This window comes from Trichechus manatus, unplaced genomic scaffold, assembly GCF_000243295.1.
Source record: "Trichechus manatus latirostris isolate Lorelei unplaced genomic scaffold, TriManLat1.0 scaffold00087, whole genome shotgun sequence".
NCBI lineage: Eukaryota > Metazoa > Chordata > Mammalia > Sirenia > Trichechidae > Trichechus > Trichechus manatus.
In genome coordinates, this window is record NW_004444023.1 from 9,782,922 (window position 1) to 9,789,260 (window position 6,339).

The window sequence follows — 6,339 nt, forward strand, 5'->3', positions numbered from 1 at the left end:
TCTTTTTTATTTCAGTTGAGTCTGTTGTGATATTGCCCATCTCATTTCTTATTTGGATTATTTGCTTCCTCTCCTGTTTTTCTTTTGTCAGTTTGGCCGGTGGTCTGTCCATTTTGTTAATCTTTTCAAAGAACTAACTTCTGGTCTTGTTGACTCTTTCAATTGTTTTTCCATTCACTATTTCATTTATTTCTGCTCTAATTTTCATTATTTCCTTTCTTCTGGTGTCTGAGGGCTTCTTTTACCTCTGTCTATTTGTTTGACTTGTAGGGTTAATGTATTGATTTTGGCTCTTTTTCTTTTTGATGTGTGCATTTATTTCTATAAATTGACCTCTAAGCACTGCTTTTGCTGTGTCCCAAAGGTTCTGGTATGATGTGTTTTCATTCTCATTTGATTCTATCAATTTCTTTATTCCATCCTTGATTTCTTCTCTGACACAGTAGTTTTTAAGCAAAGTGTTGTTCAGTTTTCATGTATTTGATGTTTTTTCCTAAGTGTTTCTGTTATTGATTTCTACTTTTATGACATTTTGGTCAGAAAAGATGCTTTGTAAAATTTTGATGTTTTGGATTCTGTTAAGGCTTGCTTTGTGGCTTAAAATGTGGCATAATCTGGAGAATGTTCCATGTGGGTTAGAAAAGAATGTATACTTGGCTGCTGTTGGGTGGAGTGTCTGTATATGTCAATGAGGTCAATTTGATTGGTTGTGCTATTTAGATCTTCCACATCTTTATTGAGTTTCTTTCTACATGTTTTGTCCTTCACCGAAAGTGGTGTGTTGAAGTCTCCAACTATTATTGTGGAGCTATTTCTCTTTTCAATGCTGTTAGAGTTTGTCTTATGTATTTTGGATCCCTATCATTGGGTGCGTATATACTTACTATGATTACGTCCTCCTAGTGAATTGACCCTTTAATCATTATTTAGTGTTGTTCCTTATCATCTGTAGTGGATTTTACTCCAAAGTCTATTTTGTCAGAGATTAATATTGCCACTCCTGCTCTTTTTTGATTGCTGTTTGCTTGATATATTTTTTCCATTCTTTGAGTTTTAGTTTGTTTGCGTCTTTGAGTCTAAAGCGTGTCTCTTGTAGGCAGCATATAGACAGATTGTGTTTTTTAATCCATTTTGCCACTTTCTTTCTCTTTACTGGTGCATTTAGTTCATTGACGTTCAGTGTAATTATTAATAGGTATGAGTTTACTGATGTCATTTTGATTTTTTGTTTTGTGGTGTTGACAGTTTCTTTGTTCCACTTAATTTTCTGTGCTAAGTCATTTTTTCTTTATGTATTTCCTTTTCATCTTTCTCATTATTGTTGATTTTGTGTTTGCTGAGTTTTTAGTTTTTCTTCTTTTTTATTTTGATGAGTAGGTTTGTTAGCATCCTTTGTGGTTACCTTAAAATTTACTTTTATTTTTCTAAGTTTAAACCAATCTTTTTTTTTTGTCATGGTTTAAGGAATTTTTATTAAAGCAAGAATTTTATAATCCAAATTACGTTTCCTTGCTCAGTTATCAATTCTGTCATCTAAAACAGAAGTGACATTCTGAGCTACTCCACAGTAAAGAATTACAAAATTAAAGAAAGGAATGCTTTAAATTTTTGTACTTTGCTGAAAATTCTTTTTCCCAGGGTCTATAAAACATTAATTTTTTTTTTATATTTTACTATTTTTTTTTTAAATGAATAAGTAATCTAGGACTAGCATTGTTTGCTAGACCTGGCATTTGCTCGGTACATAAGGTTCAAAGTTTCCTTTCTTTTTTTTTTATTTTATATTTTGCAATTTTTTTCCCACAATATTTAACATTTTTCCATGTTTAGGTATTTTTCTTCAGTGAAGCACGAGTTTCTTTTCATGGTCCCTGATCATTTTAAACAGTTGGAACACCAGTGGCACTGTTAACTGCTTTCTGGGCAGCCTCTTTAGCTTGGTGGGCTTGTAGTACAGCTACAGCTTCATCAGCCTTAGAACGAAGAGACTCTGGAGACTCAAGCATATGAAGAAGTTCTGAATTATCAATCTCCAACAACATGCCAATGATTTTACCAGCAAGAGTAGGGTGCATGGCTTGAATAAGAGGAAACAGCCATTCATTTTTTTTTTTTTTTGCTTTTGCTCTTGAGGAGGGGCAGATGCCAACATGGAAGCAGTCAAAGGTTCCTGACCTTGTACATGAACAGCAGGCTGCTGTATGGTGACTTGTGGCTGTGCATTAAGATGTTGTTGAGGATTGCGAACTCCTGCAGCATATTTATACTGGGGAACGGTGTGGACAGCAGGAGTAGCTGCAGCAGCAGCAGCTGCAGGACAGGGACCCATGGTCTGTGTTGATGTGTTATCAACACGTTGTGTTGACATGACTTGTGGAACCTGTGAAGAAGCTGGTCTCTAGTACTAAATGGTAGTCTAGGAGCAGCTGGGCGGATAGCACCAGGCATATTTTGGAATGGATGAGCTCTGGCACCCTGAGCAGTCCAGCGAGGACTGGTCTTAACTGAGCAATTTGGCTAGGAGGATAGTATGCAGCATGGTTCTGAGTCTGTGGGATAGCTGCCATGAAGTAACCTGAAAGACGTGCTGGCTGGTAGGGGTTGATTACAGGATTGGGCACAGCTCTTACACTTGCCATTCTGTGCATATACTGGTTAGTGAGGTGAGCCTGGAGCTCTTCTTTGCGCTGAGCTAAAGCTACATACAATGACTTGGTGGCCACAATTCTACCATTCATTTCTGTAACTGCGTTAGTGGCTTTTTCTGGGGAGGAGAAACATACAAAACCAAACCCTTTGCTGCGACCACCCTCCATCATAACCTTTGCACTAGTGATTGTACCAAATGGAGAAAACTCTTTGCGGAGATGTTCATCATCGATGCCATCATCAAGATTTTTCATATATAAGTTAACACCCTGGTATCTGGTGATCCTATCTTGCTTCATCTGTTCGAATTTGCGCGTAAGTCGCGTCTGCTGTTCCACTTTTTTCTGAGCTTGACCAACATAAATTTGTTTCCCATTGAGCTCCTTTCCATTCTTCTCATCCACAGCTTTCTGTGCATCTTCATGCCTCTCAAAGCTCACAAATCCAAAACCTTTGGATTTTTCACTTTCGTAAGTTATTACTTTCACACTTAAGGCAGGTCCAAACTTGCCAAAGACATCCTTAAGTCGCTCATCATCCATGTCTTCTCCAAAATTCTTGTTGTAAACATTGGTGAACTCTTTTGCCCTAGCTCCGAGTTCTGCTTCTCATTCTTTAGGAGACTTAAATCGTCCAACAAATACTTTACGATCATTTAGAAGCATTCCATTCATTTTTTCAATAGCTTTTTCAGCTCTTCTTGTGTCTCAAAATGTACAAATCCATAGCCCTTGGAACCATTTTCATCACAAACCACCTTACATGATAGGATGTTACCCAAAGCAGAAAATGTATCATAGAGTGCTTTATTATCAATGGATTTGTCCAAATTTTTAATAAATATGTTGCCCACTCCACTTTTGTGAAGCGATGGATCACGCTGAGACCACGTGATGCATACTGGCTTGCCCTTTATAACATCAAAATTCATGGTGTCCAAAGCATGCTCCGCGTCCACCGGCTGCTGGAAGTTCACATAGGTGTAGCCCAAAGAGCGGCAGGTGATCATGTCCCTGCAGACCCGGATGGAGAGGATGGGCCCCGCCAGGCTGAACTTCTCCTAGAGCATTGCCTCGGTCATGTCAGGGTGTAAAGTCCTCCACGTAGAGCGAGGCCATGGGGTAGCTGGGGGCGCTGGGGTTCATCTCGGCACAGCTGCCCACAGAGCCAAAGGCTGCGACCTTTCCGTAAGAAAAGAGCAAGTGCTGGGGCCGGGGGCCAAAGCAGGGGGGATGGGAGCGGGGGCAAGCGCAGAAGGACAAAAATCATCCGGAATAGAAAACTACTCAATGGCCGCAGAACGGGGTCGATCCGCTGCCGCTGACTGCTGGCTGGGGAGCAAGGGTGGCGGCGTTGGGTCCGGGCAGCGGGAAGGCCTCGGTCTCTTGGTTCCTATAAGGAGCTGCTGCGGGGCCGTGGGCGGGCGGGTTGGTCTCGGCTGCTTCACCAGGTTATTTTATAAAACAGGAAGAAAAATAAATAAAAGTCTCCCGCCGGGGAGACAGATTTTTTGTAGATTTTTTTTTTGGTTTTTTAAAAGTTTTTTTTAATATTTTTTTTATTTTTTAAATAATAAATGTGTGTTCTGAGCACAGAGCACACATTCTGCACTCTCAGCACTAACTGCTGGGGAGAAGGGCTTTTTTATTTCTTGATATCTCCTTAACTTCCTCTCCATATGGAAGTTCTATGACTATGCTATTTATGTCCTCTTTTTTGTCATTGTTTACATATTGATGTCTCTGTTTCCCTATTTGCAGTCTTTTAGCGTTAACATATTTTAGCGACTTCCTATCTGGGTTGATAACTGGTTGATGTGTCCTGTGTTCTAGTCTTGGATTGTTGTTTGATATTGTTGGTTCTCTAACCGGAGGAGTCCCTTCAATACTTCTTGTAATTTTTGTTTTTTACAAATTCCCTTAAATTCTGTTTATCTGAAAATGACCTAATTTCACCATTGAATTGGAGAGACAGTTTTTCTGGATATATAATTCCTGGCTGGCTATTTTTTTCCTTCAAGACTTTATGCGTGTGAATCCATTACTTTCTTGCTTGCATGGTTTCTTCTGAGTAGACAGTGCTTAGTCTTATTGGTTCTCCTTTGTAGGTGACTTTTCATTTTTCCCTATTGGCTCTCAAGATTGTATCTTTATCTTTGGTTTTGGCAAGTTTGATTGTGATATATCTTGGTAGTTTCTTTAGGAATCTACCTTGTATGGGGTTTGTGGAACTTCTTGGATATATATTTTCTCATTTTTCATGTTATCATGGAAGGTTTCTGCCAGTGAATCTTCAACAGTTCTCTCTGTATTTTCTGTTATCCCTCCCTGTTCTGGTACTCCAATCACTTGTAGGTTTTTCCTCTTGATAGTGTCCCACATAATTATTAGGCTTTCTTCATTTTTTAAAATACTTTTTTTTCCTGATTTTTCCTGAAATAAATTGGTGTCAAGTGCTTTATCTTCAATCTCACTAATTCTGACTTCTATGGCCTCCATTCTACTCCTATGACCTTCTATTGAGTTGTCTAATTCTGAAATTTTATTGTTAAACTTTTGGATTTTTAGTTGCTGTCTCTATGTGGATTCTATCAGCCTGTTAATTTTGTTGTTTTGTTCTTGTCTTGTTTTCCTGAATTCCTCTATTGCTTTGTCTTGTGTTCCTTGGCATAGTCTGAGTTTTGCCTGATCTCCTTCCTGATATCTTGGAGAAATCTGTATGTTAGTCTTTTCAATTCTATCTCAGGTAATTCCATTACTTTATCTTCCTCCAGAAGGTTTCCTGATTCTTTATTTTGGTAGCTTGCTGGAGCTGTCTTGATCTGCTTCTTTAAGTGATTTGATCCTGAGTGTTTTCTCCAAGACATTAATAAGTTATCATATTTGTTTATTGTATGTTTGTTTACCATATCTTAATTTTTGTTTTGTTTTGATATGCCCAAGTAGGCTGGGTGTGTGAGCTACTTTGGTTACTGGCATCTTTGAAGCTTTCATGTCCTGTCTCCAAGTTGTTAGAGCAGCTACTAGGTGTGTGAGCCCCAGAGTCTGTTCACTTTTCTTGTGGGGGTGTGGCATGGGTCATTGGTCACCAGGTGTGTGGTGCAGACTCTCACCTATAGTCCTAGATGGGCAGGGCTGCATAGGGGTGTTCAGAGAAGGCACAGGTATCTGGCTTCAGTAGGGAGCAATGTATGCAGCAAGGAAAGGGCCGACAGCTTCCCCTGGGTGCCTAGGTGGAGGGCATGGCCTTGTTCCCCTGGAACGTGTATGGGGGGACAGTATTGCATCTGGTCCTTGGGCACCCAGTGCTGTTGGCTGGAGGAACTGGGAGGCATCGCTTATTCTCAGACCCCTAGTGTGGGTGGCTACATGGAGTGGGTGGTACCCCCAGAGTGGATGGTGTGAGTAGGTGAGACCCCTGTTTAAGGGTAGGGTAGTGCCAAATGTTATGAATCTGCAGCTCCCCCTTGCTGCTGCAGATGAAAATGGGCTTCAGGTGTATGCCCTGCTGTTTTCTGGTAATGAGGGCATGTAGTTTTGAATCTGCTCACACAGGTGTAGGCAGGGGTGAAGGGTGCTGCAAGTCTGTGGATCCCTCATGCCAGTGGCTGGGTGAAGGGCCAGGTCCTCCCCACCTGCCCTGAGTTCCTGGCTTACGGTGCGTGGTACTTTTTAAAGCCAGGAGACTGGT

General features: G+C 40.5%; 1 pseudogene; it reads right to left on the bottom strand.

The window, feature by feature from the left end:
* Window positions 1-1,968: 1,968 nt before the first annotated feature.
* On the bottom strand, window positions 1,969-3,794 carry LOC101353327 (polyadenylate-binding protein 1 pseudogene; annotated as a pseudogene).
* Between the last annotated feature and the right edge of the window lie 2,545 nt (window positions 3,795-6,339).